Source organism: Narcine bancroftii, chromosome 4 (assembly GCF_036971445.1).
Source record: "Narcine bancroftii isolate sNarBan1 chromosome 4, sNarBan1.hap1, whole genome shotgun sequence".
NCBI lineage: Eukaryota > Metazoa > Chordata > Chondrichthyes > Torpediniformes > Narcinidae > Narcine > Narcine bancroftii.
Genome location: NC_091472.1, coordinates 74806150 through 74829763, shown reverse-complemented (window position 1 = coordinate 74829763; position 23614 = coordinate 74806150). Strand labels below are relative to the sequence as shown.

The following is a 23614-nucleotide window of genomic DNA, read 5'->3' as shown; positions in this document are numbered from 1 at the left end:
TGCAGGCTGTTCAACAAATATTGGAGAGCCAGCTTTGCCACATTCATTGAAAGGGGTGTCAGGTGAATGGAATGGATGTGGCACCTTCATGTATTTGAGAATCATTTGTGGCCAAGAGCTGAGAATCGGGATTGATATGACACGTGGACGGGGGTGAATGTGTGGTAGATGCAGGAAGTAGAAGATTTGGCTGTGAGGGCGTTGTTAATGAAGGTGTGTGCAATAAAATGGAATGATTGCTTGTAAAGGTGTTCATGAAGAAAAATGTGTGGATGGGTGGCAATGCACAATGTGTGACTGTGTTGAATTTTGTTCCCAATTCCTTACCTTGATTTCTGATGCATCTGTGACTCAACCCAATGTGATTCATGGGCACCAAGTTGTGAGTGCAATACAAATGTATCTCAGATGTGCCCAAAATGAAATATTAAACTGAATCTGTTTGCCGTCTCCTGTGGACATAGGACAGTGCTTTGAATAAAGGCAGAAGGGTTTCTGATGCCATTGCCAACATTTATTCAATAATTTGGAGCATGTCGCACAGTAAATAACTCGAGAGGCTGAGACTGAGTCCCTGATCTACAGATTTATATTCACAATGGACAAGGTCCTCATCCTGTGCCGTGACCCGGGCTTTCTGGAGAAGGGTCAATGTGCTGGAGGCTTTATATAAGGTCAAAAGAGGGAGAGGCCACAGGCGGAGCCAGGTAATCAGGAATACAACGGTTCAGCACAAAGCACACACATAGTTTTGTCATTTTTGTCTTTGTGGGACTTTGCAGAGTACATATTAGTTTCTGTATTTCCAACACAGCAGCGCTGACTTCTTGAAAAGTACTGTATTTTATGAAAAGCACAAGGCCAAGGAAAGCAGTCTGCAAATGCAAATGTGTCTTCTCTTTTTTATTGTTGGCAGCAGGATTCTTTTTCCTATGGCTGAGAAATAGGGCTCTTGGGCCTCATAAAGTTCTGCAGAAAATGTTGCGACCATGTTGGTTTCTCTCTCTTTTCAGAGATAGCAATGGTTTTTTTTGTTTCACAAAGAGAGCTGTCACTTTTTTTTAACACTGCCTCCAACATTTCATTTCTGAATTTGACTTCTAAACCACGTCACATGGGTCTACTCTATGAATGCTTGCGTGAAATGAGGGCATCAAAACTGCGATTTAAAAAAAAATCATAAAGTAGCTCTCTGGAAAACATAGCCTATGAACTTTCCCAAGTTTGTTCCAGATTCAAATACAAGCCAAGTTCTCACACTTTAACATTCTGGACAGGTAAAATAGTTCATTGCAGGTTCAAAATATTTGTGTTCAGAACTCTACTCTGAATAATTTGCATTTAAATAATTATCCAATTTTTATCATGAGACTTTAAATCAGTCATCCTTTAAGAAGTTTTATGATCCTTCACAGTTTTTGTTGGCCAGTCCTGTTGCAGGAAATGTGTGCAGCAGAAATTTCCTGTCTCTTTGCACTCGCCACATTTTAAGACGTGCACAATATGGAAACAATCCAGTCATCAAACAGTGAAAGAGCTTAATAAAATGTCCACACTCAGCACATTTCACAGCCGTGATCATCAGAAACAATGGGATGATGTGCCACATTGTCTTTTATAACTGCTTCAACCAGTTCAATCAAAGCAAATCAAAGGTGAAAGCTTTTGTATTTGTAATTTGTCTTTTGTATTCTCAAGATACCTCGCAGAATATGTACATTTTTTTGAAGCGAGGATTATGCTGGCAGATGGGGGCCAGTTTCTACAAAGTTTGCACAAATAGTAACTAATTATCCCAGGGTGAAAGAGTGATGTTACCCTGCCTTGTCTCCCACTTGTCATACCTTTGATGCAGCTAACCCACCATGATTAATTACAGCAAAGATTTTGGTTCTTGAACACTTTTGACTGTATTTTATGGATTTTGGGCAGCTGATCACAAAAATCACCTTAAAAATCACCTGTGTTACCTATGACATACCACTTTTTTTTATATATAACCTATTTTTGTAATTTCCCATCATATTTTTAACATGCTTCAAGAATACAAAACCATGAAGTGCAATGTGTCATTGAAAATTCTTTTTCTGCATTTGTTCTTGGATGTCTTCCCTGCTGAACTTGGTGCAGTCAGTGACAAACATGGTGAAAGGTCTCACCAGAATATTGGGATCATTTAAAAGTGGCATCAGGGCAATTGGAAAGCATCAATGCTGGCCGACTATTGTTGGACTCTGACATGAGAAGATTCAGATGATGAGTACAAATGAAAGTCAATGGCAAAACATTTTTAGATCAGTTGAACTAACACAATGTGTCAGCGTCATATAACCATATAACATTTACAGCACAGACAAAGGCCAGTTCAGCCCTTCTAGTCCATGCCAAACACCTTCTCCCACCTAGTTCCATTGACCTGCACCCAGCCCATAAAACTTTCCATACCTCTCTTGTCCATATACCTATCTAACTTTTCCTTAAATATTAAAATCGAGCCCGCATCTACCACTTTGGCCAGAAGCTCATTCCACACTCCCACCACCCTCTGAATGAAAAAATTCTCCCTCATGTTTCCCCTATACTTTTCCCATTCAATCTCAATCCATGTCTTCTTCTTTGAATCTCCCCCACTCTCAATGGAAAAAGTCTGTCCACATTTACTCTATCTGTCCCCCTCATAATTTCAAATCATCCCTCAATTTTCTATGCTCCAGGGAATAAAGTTGTAGCCTGTTTAACTCAAACCCTGAAACCCAGGCAACATTCTTGTAAATCTTCTCTGCACTCTCTCTATTTTGTTGATACCCTTCCTATAATTCGGCAACCAAAACTGCACACATTGTTCCAAATTTGGCCTCAACAATTTCAATACAACAATAGAATTTCAACATGACATCCCAACTCCTGTACTCAATACTCTGATTTATGAAGGCCAACATACCAAAAACTTTCTTCACCACCCTATCTACATGTGACTCCATTTTCAGGGAATGATGTACCAGAATTCCTCAATCCCTTTGTTCTACGGCACTCCTCGATTGTCGACCGTTTAACATGTACGGCCTTTGCTGACTAATCCTACCAAAGTGTAGCATCTCACATTTATCAGTATTAAACTCCATCTGCCATCTTTCAGCCCACTCCTCTAACTGGCATATGTCCCACTGCAAGTTTTGAAAACATACCTCACCGTCAATCTTAGTGTCATCTGCATACTTACTAAATGCAATTCACCACCCTATCAACCAGATCATTAATATATATGACAAACAATAATAGCCCCTGTACGGATTCCTGAGGCACTCCACTAGTCACCGGGCCTCCAATTTGACAAGCAATTTTCCACCACTACTCTCTGGCAACTCCCATCCAACCATTGTTGAATCCAGTTCACTACTTCAACATTAATACCTAATGATTGATCCTTCCTAACTAACTCTTATGCAGAACCATATAGACACCATCCACAGCCTTTCCTTCATCAACCTTCTTAGTAACCTCCTCAAAAAAATTCTAAGATTTGTTAAACATAATCTACCATGCACAAAACCATGTTGACTACTCCTAATCAGACCCTGTCCATCCAAATAATTGTATATTCCAGCTCTAAGAACACTTTCCATTAATTTACCTACCATTGATGTCAGACTCACAGGCCGAAAAGACCCAGTTTACTTTTAGAACCTTTTTTAAACAGAGGAACAACATAAACTACCCTCCAATCCTTCGATTGTATGTGATCAAATATACAAAATTCAATAAAGTTCATTTAATTTCTCTCCAACTTTCATCAAGATCCAGCAAATCTGAAGTTATCTTGGTGTTCAGCTTGAAGTTATCTATCATAATCCCCATTTGTTTTTCCAAGAAGCAAACATTTGAAAATATTTGTTGTCCATTATTATTGGTCTTGGCTTTTGACTTCATGCAGAAGGCAGCGCCTAAAGCAAAGTGATAGTCCTTGTTACTGTCCCCAATTATCAGAATGATTATTTTCTTGACCCAAATAGTGAAAAATTAAATGCGATTAATTCCCCAGGACAGGTTAATTTTGTCCAGGTTGGGGACCTGAAAATTACAAATTGAAATAGTGCACTGATGCTGAACCTTTAAAGAAAGACAGGATGAGTCTGCTGGTCATATGAATATATTGATGAGCTGGGTGGGATTTACTGTCTTAATGAAATCCAGCAGACATAAGGTAGTCAGAAGGGCAATCTGTTCAATTTTTCATGAAACCTCCAAATGATAATTGTAAACCAGCTGTCAGCAAATCATGACTTTATGTGACCAATTTATTCATGGAGACCTGGCAACTGTAATCAGCCTTACAACCTGGCTGCCCTCACCTTTGCTGTTGCCTTGACAACTGTTCAGGCTGTCAATCAAGGTGATTGTTTAAACACCTCCTAAATTAAAACTGCAGAATGTTTGCAATGATAACAAGCTTTCCAAAAAGGTATTTCATTCAACAGTGCATGGTGAACAAACAATTATTTCATTTAGAGTACCTTCATTAAAAATCCCATCATGGGATCAACTTGCATGTTGACCGACACAGAATTGATAAGACGTACTTTGTTCACTTTGTGTGCTTAAGGGCATTTCCTTTGAAGAAATAGGTATGTCACGGAAGTTGTGGTGCAAGTTGTGGAGATGCATATCTCATCATGAGAGAGAGAGATCAGCTTCTGGACAGAGCAGGAATAGCCAAAGCATTAGACCTGGAACTTAAATTTCAGCTCAATAGTCAATAGGTGCAGGAGTAGGCCATTCGGCCCCTTGAGCCAGCACTGCCATTCACTGTGATCATGGCTGATCATCCACAATCAGTAACCTGTTCCTGCTTTCTCTCCATATCTCTTTACTCCACTATCTTTAAGAGCTCTATCTAACTCTTTCTTGAAAGCATCCAGAGAATTGGCCTCCAATGCCTTCTGAGGTAGTGTATTTCATAGATCCACAACTCTCTGGGTGAAGAAGTTTTTCCTCAACTCCGTTCTAAATGGAGTTGAGGAAAAACTTTTACCCCTCATTCTTAGACTATGACCTCTGGTTCTGGACTCTCCCAACCTCAGGAACATGTTTTATGCCTCTAGTGTGTCCAATCCCTTAATAATATTATATGTTTAAATCAGATATCATCTCATCATTCTAAATCCCAGTGTATGCAAGCCCAGTGGCTCCAATCTTTCATCATATGACTGTCCTGTCATCCTGAGAATTAACTTTGTGAACCTAAGCTACACTCCATCAATAGCAAGAATGTCCTTCCTCAAACTTGGAGACAAGAACTGAACACAATACTCCAGGTGTGGTCACACCAGGGCCATGTACAACTGCAGAAGGACCTCTTTGCTCCTATACTTCTCTCCTTATTATGAAGGCCAACATGCCATTAGCTTTCTTCACTGCCTGGTGTGCCTGCATGCTTAGTTTCAGTGACTGATGAACAAGGACACCATTCAGATAGTAATCTGCCTTTCTGTTCTTGCTACCAAAGTGGATAATCTCACATTTATCCACATTAAACTGCATCTGCCACTCACCACTTGCCCAACCTGTCCAAGTCCCCCTGCATTCTTATAACATCCTCCTCACATTTAACACTGCCACCCAGCTTTGTGTCATCTGCAAACTTGCTAATGTTATTTTTAATCCCTTCATCTAAATCATTAACGTATATTGTAAATAGCTGCATTCCCAACGTCGAGCCTTGTGGTACCCCACTAGTCACTGCCTGCCATTCTGAAAGGCACCCGTTAATCCCTACTCTTTGTTTCCTGTCTGCCAACCAATTTTCTATCCATGTCATTACCCCCCCCCCCCCCCCCATACCATGTACTCTAATTTTGCCAATTAATCTCCTATGTAGGGCTTTATCAAAGGCTTTCTGAAAGTCCAGGTGCACTACATCCATTTTCATAGTTACATCCTTAAAAAATTCCAAAAGATTGGTCAATCATGATTTCTCCTTTGTAAATCCATGCTGACTCGGACCAATTCTGTTACTGCTCTCCAAATTAGCCACTATTTCATCTTTTATAATTGACTGCAGCATCTTCCCCAGCACTGATTTCAGGCTGACCGGCCTATAATTCCTTGTTTTCACTCTCCCTCCTTTCTTAAAAAGTGGGACAACATTAGCAACCCTCCAATCTGTAGGAACTTATCCTGAATCTATAGAACATTGGAAAATGATTACCAATGCATCCATGATTTCTAGAGACACCTCCTTAAGTACCCTGGGATGCAGACCATCAGACCCTGGGGATATATCAGCCTTCAGTCCCATCAATCTACCAATCTCAATTTTCTGCCTAATGTGAATTTCCTTCAGTTCCTCTGTTAACTTAGGTCCTCTGTCCACTATTATATCTGGGAGATTGTGCCTTCCCTAGTGAAGACAGATCCAAAGTACCTGTTCAACATGTCTGTCATTTCCTTGTTCCCCAGAATAATTTCACAGCCAACTTTGATCTTAACTATTTTTTTTTCCCTTTTCACATACCTAAAGAACCTTTTACTGTCCTCCTTTATATTCTTGGCTGGCTTACCTTCATACCTCATCTTTTCTACCCATATTGCCTTTTAAATGATTTTCTGTTGCTCTTTAAGTTTCCAAATCCTCTGGCTTCCCGCTCATCTTTACTATTCTCTTTTATTTTTATACTGTCCTTGACTTCCCTTGTCAGCCACGGTCACCCCTTACTCACTTCAGAATCTTTCTTCCTCCTTGGAATGAACTGATCCCGAACCTTCTGCATTATTCGCAGGAATACCTGCCATTCTTGTTCCACTGTCATCCCTGCTAGGGTATCTTTCCAGTCAACTTTGGCGAGCTCCTCCCTCATGGCTCCATAGTCCCCTTTGTTCAACTGTGATATTGACACATGATTTTCCCTTCTCCCTCTCAAATTGCAGATTAAAACTTATCATATTATGGTCACTACCTCCTAATGGCTCCTTTACCTCAAGTTCCCTTATCAAATCTGGTTCAATACACAACACTAAATCCAGAATTGCCTTCTCCCTGGTAAGCTCTAGTACAAGCTGTTCAAAGAATCCATCTCGGAGGCACTCCACAAACTCCCTTTCTTGGGGTCCAGTACCAACCTGATTTTCCCAGTCCACCTGCATGTTGAAACAATAACAACCATAGCATTACCTTTGTGACATGCCAATTTTAACTATTGATTCAACTTAACTTGGACCCTATACTCAGGCTACTGTTTGAGGCCTTGTAGATAACTCCCATTAGGGACTGTTTGCTCTTATAATTTCTCAAGTCCATCCATATTGACTCTACATCTCCTGATTCTACGTCACCCCTCATAAGGGATTGAATTTCCCCTTTTGAAGTGTTTGCAATCAGGTGTTAGCAAACTGGCAAGAGTTAGGCTTGACAGATGGGGGATGTTTGGACAAGATTAGGATAAAGACTGTGATTGGATGGCGGTAGGTGATTGGGGATTGGGGTGTTTCTTGGTGTGGGTAAAATTGGTGATTGTAGATGGACAGCCAACAATTGCTCTTTAAAAGAGCCTGAAGTGGATTGGAAGCATTTGGTTCCAGCGGTGGGATCCCTTTAAGTAATGTGGTAAAGGGGTCTCCCTGTAACTATGAAGGCTTGCATCTTCATGAGTTGGCATAATGCCAAAATGAAGAAGAGGCATCCTTCTGTCATTGCAGATATTTGGATGCCTCTGCATGTTATTGCTTCTGAGTGAGGAGAGAAAGAAAGGAAAATTGTAGACCATGAAAATAGCATTAGGTTCCTGATATTTTTTTTTAAATTCCAAAAACACATCTCAGGTAGATAGGATAATCAAGAGAGCTTTTGGAACATTATCCTTCATCAATCAAAGTATTGAGCACATAAATTGTGATGATAAGTTGAGATTGTGGAAGTCATCGTGAGGCTAAGTTTGGAGTAATGTGTGCAAATTTGGTCACCTACCTGCAAGAAAGATATCAATAAGATTGAAAAAGTGCAGGGAAAATTTACAAGGATGTTCTGAGGCCTTGAGGAGCTAAGTTATAGGGAAAGGTTGAATAGTTTGGAGAATGAAGGGAGATTTGCTAAGGATATAGAGAGAGTAAATGCAAGCAAACTCTTTCCACTGAGGTGAAGTGAGATGAGAATTAGAGGACATAGGTCTATGATGAAAGGGAAAATATTTAAAGGGAACATGAGGGTGAACTTCACACAGAGAGGTGGGACTGTGGAACAAGCTGTCAGCTGAAATAGTGAATGCAGGCTCCACTTTAACATTTAAGAAAAATTTCCAGGTCATTGGGACTAGGCAGAATAAAAGTTTGGCACAGACCAGGTGGGCCAAAGGACTGGTCTCTGTGTTATGGTTTGATGGTTCTAAAAGGTCAGGTGCAACATGTAATCAAAAATGCAAATTGAATGTTGCCCCTTCAATGACGATGGAGGGATTCAATTTAAGAGCAGGAATGTTCTGCTGGAACTGAACATGGCACTGGTCAGGCCACACCTGGTGTATTGCATGCAGGAGTAGCAAACATCAGAGGAAATCTGTACAAATTGAAGGGAGGAAAATTTAGGGGAGACATCAGGGACAAGTTTTGTTCACAGAGAGTTGTGGGTGCCTGGAATGGCTTGCCAGGAGTGGTGGTGGAGATAGAAACATTAGGACGATTTAAGAGACCCCTCGACAGGCACATGGATGAAAGAAAAATAGCAAGTTATGAAGGAGGCAAGGTTTAGTTTTTTTTTGGTGGGAATATATAGTCCAGCACAACAATGAGGGGTGAAGGGCCTGTACTATGTTCTATGAATATGGGAGGTACGATGATAAGTTTGCAGATGACATGAATATTGGTGGTGTTTAAAGTGAGGAAGATTGTCATTGGGCAGAGAATGATATTGATTTAGTAGGAAGATGGAATTTAATTCTGATACATTCATTGTGCTGTTCTTTACTATAATACAGGGTAAGGCCAGGAAATAGACTGAATGGGATGGACACAGAGTCCTTGGTAGACAAGACCAAGCATTCCTCCATGTGGCAGTGTAGATAGATAATGTGGTAAAGAAGGTATACTTTATACAATTTGATTTTAAGTTGCGTTGGCCACACCTGGACTGTTTTGCCTAATTCTGGTCATGATACTACAGGAAGTATGTGGTAGCACTGGAGAATGGGTATAAAGGGTGACTGTATCCTGAGATGGATCAGTTCAGTCATGAGGAGAAATTGGATAGGCTGGATCTTTTTCTTTAAAGTAGATTGAGGTGAAATTGTATAGATATATACAGAATTTAGGAGGAATAGAGGTACAATAGCTCATTAGAAACATTACTACACAGCAAAAATGTCCCAAGTTAGAGGACATAGGTTGAGAGCAGGGATGTGCCACTCCAGCACCTCAGGGGGCAGCTCCAGCACCTCGTGGAGTGGCTCTGGTACCTCTTTAATCGCTGTTTTTGGTGAGCTTTGGCACCCAAAAAAAATAGCACTGTACTCCTGGTTCAGGGTAAAGTGTAAAAGGGGATCTGAGGAAGAACTTTTTCACTCAGAAGGTGGATGGAATCTGGAATGTACTGTCTGACTGCATGGTAGAAGTCTGTCATCTCACAACATTTGAGCATTGACATGAATCACCAGACAAAGAATTAATTGCAAGAACTGGTTAATGGGCTATGTCAGTTGTCTCTTCTTTCTTCTAGCTTCTGATTTCTTTATTATCTTAATCACTGCATTTAATTTTCTGCCATTTCCCAAATAAAAAATTGGAATCAATCAAGTGTCCATGAAAAAAGCAATCATTGTAATAAATATGGTGCAGAGTGGAAGGTTGTAAGGGCATTTGCTGAAGGTGATTTTCCTGTCTGTGTCACCTACCTTTATTTGTCACAGTTGTGAAGGTGCTGAGTTCCTGCAGAGCATAGAAACATAGAAGAGGAGCATTCGGCCCTTTGAGCCTGCTCCGCCATTCAATGAGATCATGGCTGATCTTAAAGTTCAGTACCCCGTCCCCGCCTTCTCTCCGTAATCCCTAATTCCCTTATACTGAAGAAATATATCTAATTCCCTCTTAAATATATTCAATGAACCTGCCTCCACTGCCCTCTGTGGCAATGAATTCCACAGATTCACCACCCTCTGGGTAAAGAAATTCCTCCTCATCTCGGTTCTAAATGGTTTGCCTATTATCCTCGAACCATGGCCCTAGGTTCTGGACTCCTCCACCATTGGAAACATCCCTTCTGCATCCATTCTGTCCAGTCCTGCATCTTGTATATGATACACACAGTGTGCATGTTGTGCTCACAGTAATGTCAAAAGGCTAGATGTACAAATAACTTGCAAGTTTTCTTTCTTCCACATTCTGAAATTTTGAATGCAGTTAAAAATATAAAAATGTTTTGTAACAATGGTCAACAATGAAACTTTAAGGTACATGGGCGATGTTAGAATACCTGACCACTTACTTGGTTGGAGAGGTAGATGTTGGGCTGCAAACGAAAAGAAGTGATAAAGTTGGTCAGGAAAGGAAGAGCAGAATTCGGGACTTGGTTCCTACTTGGCTATTTCTAAAATGAAGAACAGTGTATGTTTTTAATAGCATTCTGAACATGTCTTTTAAGGTTCAAATGGTCATGCATGTACATTCCAAGATTTCTTGGTTTCTGCAATATTTTTAAATTTTTGACATTTGGACAGCAAAGGCCTGTTACCATGCTGTATGTCTAAATTTTTAATAAAATAATATTTGGTTTACATTCTGCCTCTTTGGTTCCTCTACCAATAATGTAATGCATTACGTTGCATTTGGCGTCTGTTTGTCTTCTTTAAGAATGTTGACATTCTTCTCACTGTTATATTTCCATAGTTGATGTCGTTAGTGAATTTTGAAACAATGTTCATAGATTTTAAATTTAAACATACAGCACAATAACAGGCCCTTTTGGCCCATGACCTTGTGCTGCCCTAATTACACCCAATTTATCTACAAGCCCTGTTTCTTTCGAAGGGTGGGAGGGAACTGGAGCACCCAAAGAAAACCCACTAGGCACAGAAAAAACATACAAACTCCTTACAGGCAGCGCAAGATTCAAATTCCTGTCACTGGCACCATAACAGCATTGCGCTAACCGCTTCGCTAACTGTGTCACCCAAATTAAAATTGCTGTTGTCTTCAGATGGGACACTTCACAAGACCACCTGAATAGACACACAGCATGGTAACAGAGCCCATCCTGTCCAAATACCTCAATTAACCTACAACCCCCGTACATTTTGAAGGGTAGGAGGAAACCCACGCTGACACTGGGGCCCTTATAGACAGTGCTGGATTCGAACCCAGATCGCTGGCACTGTAATAGCATTGTGGTAACCATTTTGTGAACCATGCATGTTATCATTAGATATACATGTGACATCTTCAATTTAGTATGACCCCTTTCACAGCTCCACAACTTTATATCTCCTTATTTTAATGATATCCAAATTCAGTCCCGATCACTTGTTGTCCAACCTTATTTCATGCCTCTTTACATTTGATGCATCCTCATGTCAAGTCACCCTCCCTATCTCTCATCCCCAACTCACTATGTTCGCATTTCCCCTGATTACAGAGCTCTGATACCTCTGCCCTTTCTGATTTTATGAAATGGAATGATGTGACGTACATTTGCTCCATTTGAAGTTACTCTATTACCCAGTTTCATTGAGTTAATACAAGTTAGTTGCAGCTGTTTGCAATTGAAATCACTCAGACAGGGACCACAATGAGCTATCAGGCTGTGAAATTGATATAAGAGATCAGATTATCATCTGGGTCTTTATCTAAAATCCAAGTGTATTTGCTCTGAATGTGCACTGGTTTTGTTTGACTCCAAAAATGTACAAATCTCATGTTCACTAAGTTCAGGAAGGGAGGATCTGCTGCCCTCTGCAGAAGAAAATTCCAGTTCATTCCTATAATGAACTGGTCCTGAGGGTGCCATGGTAGAATGTGAACTTCTGAAATGGATTGTTGGCTGAGATTTCTGGATGACTAGTTTAGTAATTTAAGCACAGTGCTATAAATGCCCTGGACTGTTTTTCAATAAAGGTTACAGTGAGAAGCTGAGGGTAAGACATTGCAATACCAGCATTTCTTTACATTGTTGCTTTGGAAGGGGAAGAACATGGAACAATAACCATCTATTGTGGGATGCTCTCTTTTATGGCTTGTCAGTAGTAAACTTGGTCTCTGCTCACATGGACTTTGGGGTTGGAGAGGATTTCCAGAGAAAAACAGTCTCTGTTAAGAGGAGAGGTTCTATCAGCTGTTCTGTTTTCTGCTGAGTTTAGAAGATTAGGGGGTGTTTAATAAAATAATGAGATTCAATTGATGAGAAGCTAAAGAGTTATTTCCTTTGCTAATCCAAAGGTAGAATCATAAAAATTGAATCTTTGCCATTTAGGATTGAAATCAGGAGATAGATACATGATTCCATGAAAGATTGAGAAAGTCTAGAGATTAGCCCTTTCAAGGGCTTCTGGGTGAATTTAAACTTTCAATGCTTTTTTCATTTGAGTTTTCTTTGGGAAGATCTTGAAGAAATATGGAAGAAATGCAGAATCATGGAGATGAGGGATGACCAGTTGAATGCTGAAACTGGCTTGGTTGTCCTCCCTTTTACCAACAGTTCAAATATCCAACCAGGTTTGAATGAATGAGGATTAATTTCCAAAATACTTTGAACATGCTGATGGAACAACAAGGAAAATAAGGTCTGAAGTAAATTAGTATTTTTTTTACATTTGTATTGAGAGAGCAAAGCCCAATTAGATTGGGCAAATTTAGTTAGGAACCTGATTATGCCAAGAATTACATAGCAGGTTAAGAAATTCTGTGGATTGATAACAGAAGTTTGTGGGTTTGAAAGAATATTGTCTGATTGTTCTTTTTCCAAGTCTGAAATATGTTTGAGACTTTGAAGTATTACATTTCAAATATTCATAAGAAGGCTGTTAAAAATCACAGAAGGATAAGTAAAATATATACAAAATAAATTGTGTGGCCTGATCTAAAATATTGCCAGCTTCTAAGTCAGTAAACATAAGATAGAGTTTTGGCCTATACAGTATATCAAAACGTTGAGAATTAATTGAGAGCCTTTGACAGTGTGTTGAAATCAGGATGACTTTCCCATAGGTAGCGTTTGCAGCTGAGGTTCATGAAATGAAACAACATGCTATGACAGGTCGGGGGGGGGGGGGGGGGGTGTATGTTTGGCTGATTTTCCTTCCATCATAATTTAATAGTTCTACATTAATTATTATATCAGTGCTTTCACCTTTTTGTGACATCTGTAGATCTGCTTTTTGGTTCCCTGTTCTCGCTCCTTATCTTCACATAATCATTCTAATTGAAGACTGGATATCTCCCAGGAGTAAGTCCAGGGCCCCGAGCTCATACTACCACTTAACAAAATGATTTGCTGACTCAATAATCACTTCAACTCTGCATTCTTTCTACATATAGTAGCATTTAATCGTATTATTTATCCTATTGTCTATTTTTGCCTCAGAACTATTTATGTTTTACACAATGCTCTGAGGAAGAAAGTTCCCTCAAGATTTTCTACCCTGGGAAAAGGACTATGAGTATTTACCTGATTTGTATGTCTCATAATTTAAATAATCTCTATAATGTTGCCCATCAGTCTCCTACTCTCAGAGAAAAATCCAAGCCTACTTTGTTACATTAGTGGGATGATATGTATCATTTCAGCGTACAAATCAAACTGACTTACGGCACAATGTCCTCAGTTAAATTTCAGCAGCTTTTTTAATCAATTAATATTGACATCCATAATATTCTAACAGCCAATATTTCATAGCTTCATTGTGATTTTGGAATCTTTTAGTTCTTCAAGTGGATGAGAAGAAGAGCTACCCATGTTGCAATGTTTGGAACTTAAAAGAAGGGGAGATATGAACTGGGGTTTTAGTGGGGAAAATGGGAGGGAAATTGAGCCCTTGAGAAGTGAGCTGAATGATGCAATGTAGGGTGGGAATGCAGGAGAGACTGCAGATACTGGAGTGAAAAACAATCCACTGCAGGAAGTCAGGGGGTGGAGCAGCATCATTAAGTGTGTAAAGCCCCTTTCACACTTGCAAGTGATCCCAGGAATCAAAGACCAGTCAGCCCTTAGAGTGGCAAGTGTAAAAGCAAAATCAATTCAACGCCGATATCGTCATGTCAGTCCGGGGATTGACACCATCAACCCCTAGTACAATCCCCGGCGTCTGCAGATGCCGGTGTTGCAATCAGGCAAGTGTGAAAGGGGTAATCGCATTGTGGGATTGAAATGACCCAAGTTTTTGTGTGAGTGCAGGAAGAAAAGATTAAAATTAAGGTACAGGTACACGATCCTTTATCCGGACATCTAAATTCCAAGGGTTCTGGATAAAGGATCATGTACCTGTATAAACATTGCCATGAAAAAGTTGTAGTGGGAGAGAGAGAGAGGAAATAAATAGCAATTAATAGCAATAGTGGGCAATTTTTAAACAGTGTGGGAAGATTGGTAGCATTATTGCACACAATTTATACAGACCATGTGAAAAAAGGAATGGCAGACCTGACTTCCCAGAATGCCATGTGGCAGAGAAACCCCTCTATGAATGCTCCATGTATGCAGCCCTTTCTCTGCCGCATGGCATTCTGGGAGGGTAGGTCCGCCATCATTTTTTTCCCCATGGTATTTATAAATTGAGCGCTATAGCACTACCAACTTTCCCACGCTGTTTAAAAATTGTCTGCTATTATTATTTATTGCTCACACTTTTCCATAGTCCCTTATAAAATTTATATAGGTCGGCACAACCATAACAGGAGCTGAAGGGCTCAAACTGTACTGTACATAAAGCTTAATTATGTTATAATTATGCATGATTCATTTTGTTCAAATATAAGATCATAATGCATTGATCAGGATTTAGGGCAGGTCCGTCATCACTCGATGCATCATGAGATCACCAGTAGAAGGTAGAACAGTCCTAACCCCAGGGATGGCTCCTTGCAAGTGTGAAAGCGTTCAGTGTCCCAGTTAGGAGTAGTCAAGTGTGGAAAGCCAAACCCACATTCCTATCCCAGGACACTTAACAGCCAATTTAGTGGGATGCAAGTGTGAAAGGGGCTATAATGTCGTGTCTGGACCTCAATCATCAACTATTCTTGACTCCCACTGATGCAGCTCGACACAGAGTTCCTGCAGCAGATTGTGTTTGCTCAAAATGTAGGTTGATGTCTCATATGCACAGTGTGTGAACAGTTGCAAAGAAAATGTATCACTAAGTCCTGAAGTGACTTGTCAAAGGTGAACTCTGATATGTAGCAGTTTTTCTCTAAGGTTCTTTTTTCTTTTCTTTCTAAGGTTAATATGTGCTTAATGGAATGCATCATTAACAATGGGAAGGGTGTTGTGAATGCATGGTTAGGTTGTAGGATGGTGTTTCTCTTTATATTCTTATTACCTTCTGACATCGAGGAAGCTATTTGGCACTTCGTGTCACAGTGCCCCAAACAGTGTGATTTTGCAGTCATGTCTTTGCAACTGCTCTCAGATTGGGAAGAGAGTTCCAGTGATCTGAAGATCAAAGTGTGACTCCTACTGTCAGTAATTCTCACCACTGTAAAACTGATGAACATGAACACAAAATGTTATGCTTAGACAAACAATAGTGACTTTGTGTAATGCTAATGAAGATCTATTATACTTCATTATTTTGATCCTGCAAAAACCAAATAATTATCTTTGTGTTTGTTTACACTTTAAGTGTGTGGTGAAAAATTATGTGAGGATTAAACCTGTGGCCTTGCATTTCAGTCTTGTGACTTTCATGCCATTTCTTGCCTTGGGCAGCTAATGTGGCTGTTTGTTATTTGGTTCAACACAAGAGCCATCCTGAAATACATTTGATCTGTATATCTTTTTTATTAATCTTGGAGGAATTGAATGTTCAAGCTGACCAGAGTGAAAACGAAAAGATAGAAGATAGGAATTGCTATTCACTCTGCCCACCTCTCTCATAGACATTTTCAGGTGACACAACTACTTACTGAAATTAATTTCCATCAATTACTGTCCAAAAAGTCCAAATTTGTGATGAGGTCCACCATCCCAACCACTGCAACATCCCATCTTCACTTGCTTTAATGGAGAATTTTTCAAATTGTCAATGGGCTTGATAGCTGGTTTTGAAGACAGTGCTCAGAGCACAAATATAGGGAATAGAAATGAATTGCCTTTATCTTCTTTCTCAAACAACTTATGTGGTCTGTACATCTAATTACTGCTAAATATTGTACTCTGACTAAATGGGAGTTATGTGTGAGGTGAGATCTGTGCTTGAGTCACTCTCCTTGATGCATATTTCTGTTCTAAGCTTTGTGTGGTGACTTGAATGTGTGATCATGGAATGTGAACAGTAGCATTTTAAGGTTAATGTCATCTTTGATGGATTTGTCGCCACTGTTGCTCACAGAATTGACTATTTCACCACAAAATGGAGGGATTGGAATAATCCTTTTGGTTTGAATTTAAAGTCCTTCAGTCAAAAGGATTGGAAGGAATGCAATGAAGGATTTTGAGGAAGGCCTATAAACCAAACTTTAATTTTTTTTTTTATGGGTATAAATGGAATGCTGAAGGAGTGGGAATCAGCGAATGTTAATGCTTCCTTCAAAAACAAGTACCGGCAGTTGTTTTAACATTAGCAATGGGATATCCTTTCAAAATATTGATCTGGGACAGGATTAATAGTCACTGGGTGGGGAGGTGGGTGGAGGGAGTAAGGATTTTCAAGTCAAGATAGATCAGATTTGTACGGGGAAAATTGTTTTTGAAAAAAAATCGATGGGAATTTTTGAATGGATAATGATAAATTTGACAAGAGTGATTCAGTCCTTGTGACGCAAATGATCAGGTGTATTGTGGCTGGTAATCAGGAAAAGAGAAGCAGACAGCACAAAAGGGACAAGGAAAGCATTGAAATGATGTGGTTAAGTAGCAGACAATGGAGGGTCATGGTGTATGGTTATTTAGTGGGCAGAATAAAGATAAGTAGTTATATTCTCCAGGGATTGGTGTCAAGGGCATTGCTTTCTTTGGTTTACAATAATGACCTAAATTTGGGAGGGACAAGGTGTAATTCATCCTTTTGCAGATGAAACAAAACTAGGCTGAATTATGAACTGTTGATAGAATGGGCAGAATTGTGACAGATGAAGTTTAATGTGTAGAAAACGTAATGATCTTGGTAGGAAGAAAGGGGAGAGGCAATATTGCATTAAGAGTACAGTTTTGACTGGAGTGTAGAAGCAGAGGGAAGTGGCAGTGAGGTCACATCATTGCAAGTGTCAGGCTGCTGTATGAAATCAATCAATAAGATGTACAATATTCTGGAATTTATCAAAGCATAGAGTATAATAGCAGAGCAGTCATGCTGAACCTTCATGAAACGTAGGTTTGGTGTCAGCTAGAATACTGAGTGTGATTAATGTAAGACTAATGTAGAGAACCTCAAGGAGATAACATAACATACATAACATAACAATTACAGCACGGAAACAGGCCATTAGGCCCTTCTAGTCCGCACCGAACCAAACACCCCTTTCTAGTCCCACCTCCCTGCACAATGCCCATAACCCTCCATCTTCTTCTCATCCATATACCTGTCCAACCTTTTCTTAAATAATACAATTGACTCCGCCGCCACTATTTCTCCTGGAAGATCATTCCACACGGCTACCACTCTCTGAGTAAAGAAGTTCCCCCTCATGTTACCTCTAAACCTCTGCCCCTTAATTCTTAACTCATGTCCTCTTGTTTTAATCTTTCCTCCTCTTAACGGAAATAGTCTATCCACATCCACTCTGTCTATCCCTTTCATAATCTTAAATACTTCTATCAAATCCCCTCTCAACCTTCTACGCTCCAAAGAATAAAGACCTAATCTGTCCAATCTCTCCCTATAATCTAGATGGTTAAACCCAGGTAACATTCTGGTAAACCTTCTCTGCACTCTCTCCACTCTGTTTATATCCTTCCTATAATTAGGTGACCAGAACTGCACACAGGACAAATTAGGCCGCACCAACGTCTTATACAATCTCAACATCACCTCCCAACTCCTATATTCCATGCAATGATTGATAAAGGCCAGCATACTAAAAGCCTTCTTCACCACCCTATTCACGTGAGTTTCTACCTTCAGGGAACAATGTACCGTCACTCCTAAATCTTTCTGCTCTTCTGTATTCCTCAATGCTCTCCCATTTACCACGTATGTCCTATTCTGATTCTTCTTACCAAAATGAAGCACCTCACACTTATCAGCATTAAATTCCATCTGCCATTTTTCAGCCCACTTTTCTAAGCAGCCCAAATCCCTCTGCAATCCTTGAAAACCTTCTTCATTATCCACTATTCCACCTATCTTAGTATCGTCTGCATATTTACTAATCCAATTCACCACCCCATCATCTAGATCATTAATGTATATAACAAACAACAATGGGCCCAATACAGATCCTTGAGGCACACCACTGGTCACCGGCCTCCAACCTGACAGACAATTATCCACTACCACTCTCTGGCCTCTCCCTTTCAGCCAATGTTCAATCCATTTGACTATCTTAAAATTTATACATAAAGACTGCACCTTCCTAACTAACCTTCCATGTGGTACCTTATCGAAGGCCTTACTGAAGTCCATATAGACAACATCCACTGCGCTACCCTCATCCACATTCCTAGTCACCTCTTCAAAAAATTCAATCAGATTGGTCAAACATGACCTTCCTCCCACAAATCCATGTTGAGTGCTCCTGATCAGACCCTGTCTATCCAGATGTTTATAAGTACTATCTCTAAGAATTTTCTCCATTAATATACCTACCACAGACGTCAAACTTACAGGCCGATAGTTGCCAGGCTTCCTCCTTGAACCCTTTTTAAATAACGGAACCACATGCGCAATGCGGCAATCCTCCGGCACTATCCCCATATCTAATGACATTTGGAAAATTACCGCCAGAGCCTCTGCTATTTCCTCCTTCACTTCTCTCAATGTCCTGGGGAAGATCCCGTCTGGTCCCGGAGACTTATCCACCTTTATATTCTTCAAAAGCCCTAAAACTACACCTTTTGTAATCTCTATATTCCCCATATTTACCCAATTTGCTTTTTTTTATCTCACATCTCCCAATATCCTTCTCCTTAGTGAATACCGAAGAAAAGAAACTGTTCAATATCTCCCCCATTTCTCTAGGCTCCACACACAGTTTTCCACTCTGATTTTCTAAGGGACCAATTTTGTCTCTAGCTTTCCTCTTACCATTAACATATTTGTAGAACTCTTTTGGATTAGTTTTCACCCTGCTTGCCATAGTTTTCTCGTACCTTTTTTTAGCTTTCCTAATTCCTCTCTTAAGATGAAAAACAATGTTTCCTGCATGAGGGATCAGTATTCTTGGGGTAGATTAGACACTGGGATTATTGTTTTTTGGACAAGAGGGGAGCTTTGACAGAAATATCAAAAAGAATAAAGGATCATCACAGAATGGATAGTGGAAATTTGTTCCCATTGGTGGAGGGATTGACGACTAGAGATCAATAATTGAATAGCAAGAATTGAAAAAGTTTGCAACAAAGAACATGCATGGAAATGTGGATGAGGCAGTCCCATCTGGCCTTCCAGAGATATTGGATCAATACATACATGGGGAGGAAAAATTTGCAAAGTGGTTATGAAGTCATTCACTGTGAAATGTGGATCTGATATTTATGCTGTCATTTTTAAGATCAGTACTTTAGCTGGTGTCTCCTGTTCATCTTGCAAAATTGAACAGTTGGAAAGAACCCATCCAACAAAGGGTTCAGACTTGTGCCTCTTCCTTCTGCATGCTTTGTGTTTTTGCAGCCCTTCAAATTCACAGACACCTACACGGCAGCTTTAGTTGCTCTTCTGATTCCATGAATTCATGTTGACCAGATACTCCAGGACATGTCACATGTTAGAAAACATTTCCCTTTGAAATACGTCATGATTGTGAGAATAAGGATATGGTACAAAGTAAATTTGCTGAAAGCAGGAAGGGTGGGGAGAAAGGCGCTATCTCAGCTTAAGGCAATATTTGAACAACATGTTTGGAGAATTATTTATCAGTTGCCAATTTTATAGGAAATAGTATGTGAGGAGGGGTACATTTGAGTCAGGTCATTGTCCCTCATATCTGCCATCACATTGAAAGCTTAGTGAAGGGCAAGGAGAGATTTGCCACTAACTTTGAAGGTAACTTGAAATGGATATCTGAATAAAGTCTAAGAATTTTATACGCTGTATTCTATAATGGAGACCACTGTTATCGTTTTTCTCAAAATGTGGCAATATTTTCTCTGATTTGCAAGAAGCAACATTGGGGGCAATTAAGAGGCTTTGCAGGAATTCCAACATGCCCATCATGCCCAGTGAACATTGCTACATACTGATCTTTCCCACCATGCCCAGTGGACATTGCTGCACGCTGATCTTTCACATTATGCCCAGTGGACTTTGCTGCACGCTGATCTTTCCCATCATGCCACATCATGCTACATGCTGATCTTTCCCACCATGCCTAGTGGACATTGCTACATGCTGATCTTTCCCACCATGCCTAGTGGACATTGCTACATGCTGATCTTTCCCATCATGCCCAGTGGACATTGCTACATGCTGATCTTTCCCAACATACCCAGTGGACATTGATCCCCACTGATCTTTCCCATCATGCCCAATGGTCATTACTACATGCTGATCTTTCCCATCATGCCCAGTGGTCATTGCTACATGCTGATCTTTCCCATCATGCCCAGTGGTCATTGCTGCACACTGATCTTTCCCATCATGCCACATCATGCTACATGTTGATCTTTCCCATCATGCCCAGTGGTCATTGCTACATGCTGATCTTTCCCATCATGCCCAGTGGTCATTGCTACATGCTGATCTTTCCCATCATGCCCAGTGGTCATTGCTGCACACTGATCTTTCCCATCATGCCACATCATGCTACATGCTGATCTTTCCCATCATGCCCAATGGATATTGCTACACATTGATCACTTTGTGCGCCTCTTCTTCCTCGTCCTGTTGCATATCAATGGGGAAATGCACTGGGTGCCCATTTTGAGTCAAGTCTCTCAAAGTTGTTTCAAACTTATAACTTTGGTTCTGTTTAGTTCTATTGGTTCTATGGCTCTCATTGCAGGATTGTTTTATAAATTCTTGTAGCCCTGATTAGAGTCAGAGGACAGGAGTTTGAAGGTAGTTCCAAAACCCAACCCTTAAGACTAGTGTTAAGGGTACACTCACAGTCCAGATGATGTCAAAGTAAGTTTGGTTAAATTGTATTTGCTGTGCGAAATTTCCATATAATCATATAACCATTTACAGCACAGAAATAGGCCAGTTCGGCCCTACTAGTCCATGCTGAACATCTTCTCCCACTTAGTCCCACTGACCCACATTTGGCTCATAATCCTCAATGTGTTTGTCCTATCTTGATTAGGCCTCCTAAAATGTAGCACCTCACAGATATCAGTATTAAACTCCATCTGCCAGCTTTCAGCCCACTCTTCTAACTGTCCTATATTACCCTGTAAGGTTTGATAATCTTCCTCACTGTCTACAACATTGCCAACCTTTGTATCATCTGAAAATTTACTAACCCAATTTGCCACCCTATTATCTAGATTGCTAATATATATATGACAAACAGCAGTGGACCCAGAACTGATCCCTGAGCCACGCCAGTCGTCATCGGCCTCCAATTCGACAAACAATTTTCCACTACTACTCTCTGGCATCTCCCATCCAACCATTGCTGAATCCATTTCACTACTTCATCATTAATATCTAATGCTTCCACCTTTCTTACAAACCTCTTAAGAGGAACCTTTTCAAAAGCCATACTATAATCCAAATAGACAACATCCACTGCCTTCCCCTCATCAACCTTTTTAGTAACCTCCTCTAAAAGCTCTAAGATTTGTTAAACATGATCTACTATGCACAAAACCATGCCGACCACTCTAAATCAATCCCTGTCTTTCCAAATAGTTGTATATACCATCTCTAAGAACACTTTCCATTAATTTACCCACCACCGACATCAAACTTACAGGGCTATAATTACCAGGTCTACTTTTGGATCATTTTTTGAACAGTGGTACAACATGAGCCACCCTCCAGTCCTCTGGCACTTGCCCCATGGCCAGTGACATTTTAAATATTTCTGTCAACACCCTCACTATTTGTTCACTAACCTCCTTCAGGGTCCTAGGGAATATTTTGTCAGGACCTGGAGATTTATCCACCTTGATCTTTTTTAATATAGCCAACAATACCTCCTCATTAATTCTTATATTATTCATGATCTTCCTACCATATTTCTTCATTGGCTCAATATTATTTTCCTTAGTGAATACCAAAGAAAAAAAATTGTTTAAAATTTCTCCCATCTCCTCTGACTTCTCACAGAGCCTACCCCCTGATCTTCAAGGGATCAAATTTTATCCCTCACTATTTTTTTACTTTTAAAGTACCTAGAGAAACCCTTTGGACTTATTTTTACTTTTCCTGCCAAAGCAGCTTCATATCTCCTTTTAGCCTTTCTAATTTCCTTCAAGATTTTTTTTACACTCCTCATATTCCTCAAGCAGTTCATCCCTTCCTTGCTGATTATACATGTTAGACACACCCTTCTTCCTCCAAACCAAGTTCCCAATATCTTTTGAAAATCAAGGCTCCCTACCATTTCTAACCTTTTCTTTAATCCTCATGGGGACAAGCCCACACTGCACCCTCAGAACTTCTTTGAATATCCTCCATTTATCAGCTACAAGGGGCATTGAGGGAGTGGAAGGGTTTGCAATTCCACTTATTGTGGTGTCCTGTGGACTGTGTGTGGGTGAACAATCCACAAGGTCCACTTTTTCATCCCTTCTCCCTCCTAATGACAGTTACAGCATCAGCTACTCTGAACAGGACATCAATTCTCTTTAGTTGAAGTTCTAAATGGGGCTGCTGGTGCAGACCCTTGGAGACCGCGGTGTAGAAACACAGCATCTCCCTGTGAGCTCCAGCTGCCCAGCTCTGTAAAGGCTTTAAACAGTCTGGTGAAAGAACCGATGGTCATTTATTTTAAAATCCTGCATCTGTGGGATCTGGGCCCATGATGGCAGCACCTTCAAAGGGTTACAGACTCCGGGGAAGCAGAGGACTGGCGCAGAGCATCAGAAAATGGGAGACCACCCCAATTTGGAGCAGAGATGACCCATGGGATGGTGACCACTGTGGCAGACCAGTGAGAGGCTCTGAGGGTGAAGAACACACAGGCAGTAGGCTGCTGGTGACTCAAGGTGAGGAACCCATGTAGGCTGTGGGTTTCTGGCGACTGTGGTCAAGAGACCACATCAGGCTAGAGACTGGCTGAAGAGGTACCAGGTATCAGAACCAAGATGCACGAGGGTTATGAAGGCTTTCCGTTTGTGTCAGAGGTTTGGATCTGGAGCTTGGTTGCCAAGGTTTGGACTGCA

The 23614-nt window shown here is 40.4% G+C and overlaps 1 protein-coding gene across 1 annotated transcript in view; it reads right to left on the bottom strand.

Annotated features, from left to right (window-relative positions):
* The window catches only part of LOC138760692 (synaptojanin-2-like), a 203460-nt gene that overhangs the window by 4749 nt on the left and 175097 nt on the right, over positions 1-23614 (bottom strand). The window contains exon 27 of the transcript XR_011355814.1: positions 10466-10567. The gene's annotated coding sequence lies outside the window, so the exon portion shown is untranslated. The remainder of the gene's footprint in view (positions 1-10465; positions 10568-23614) is intronic.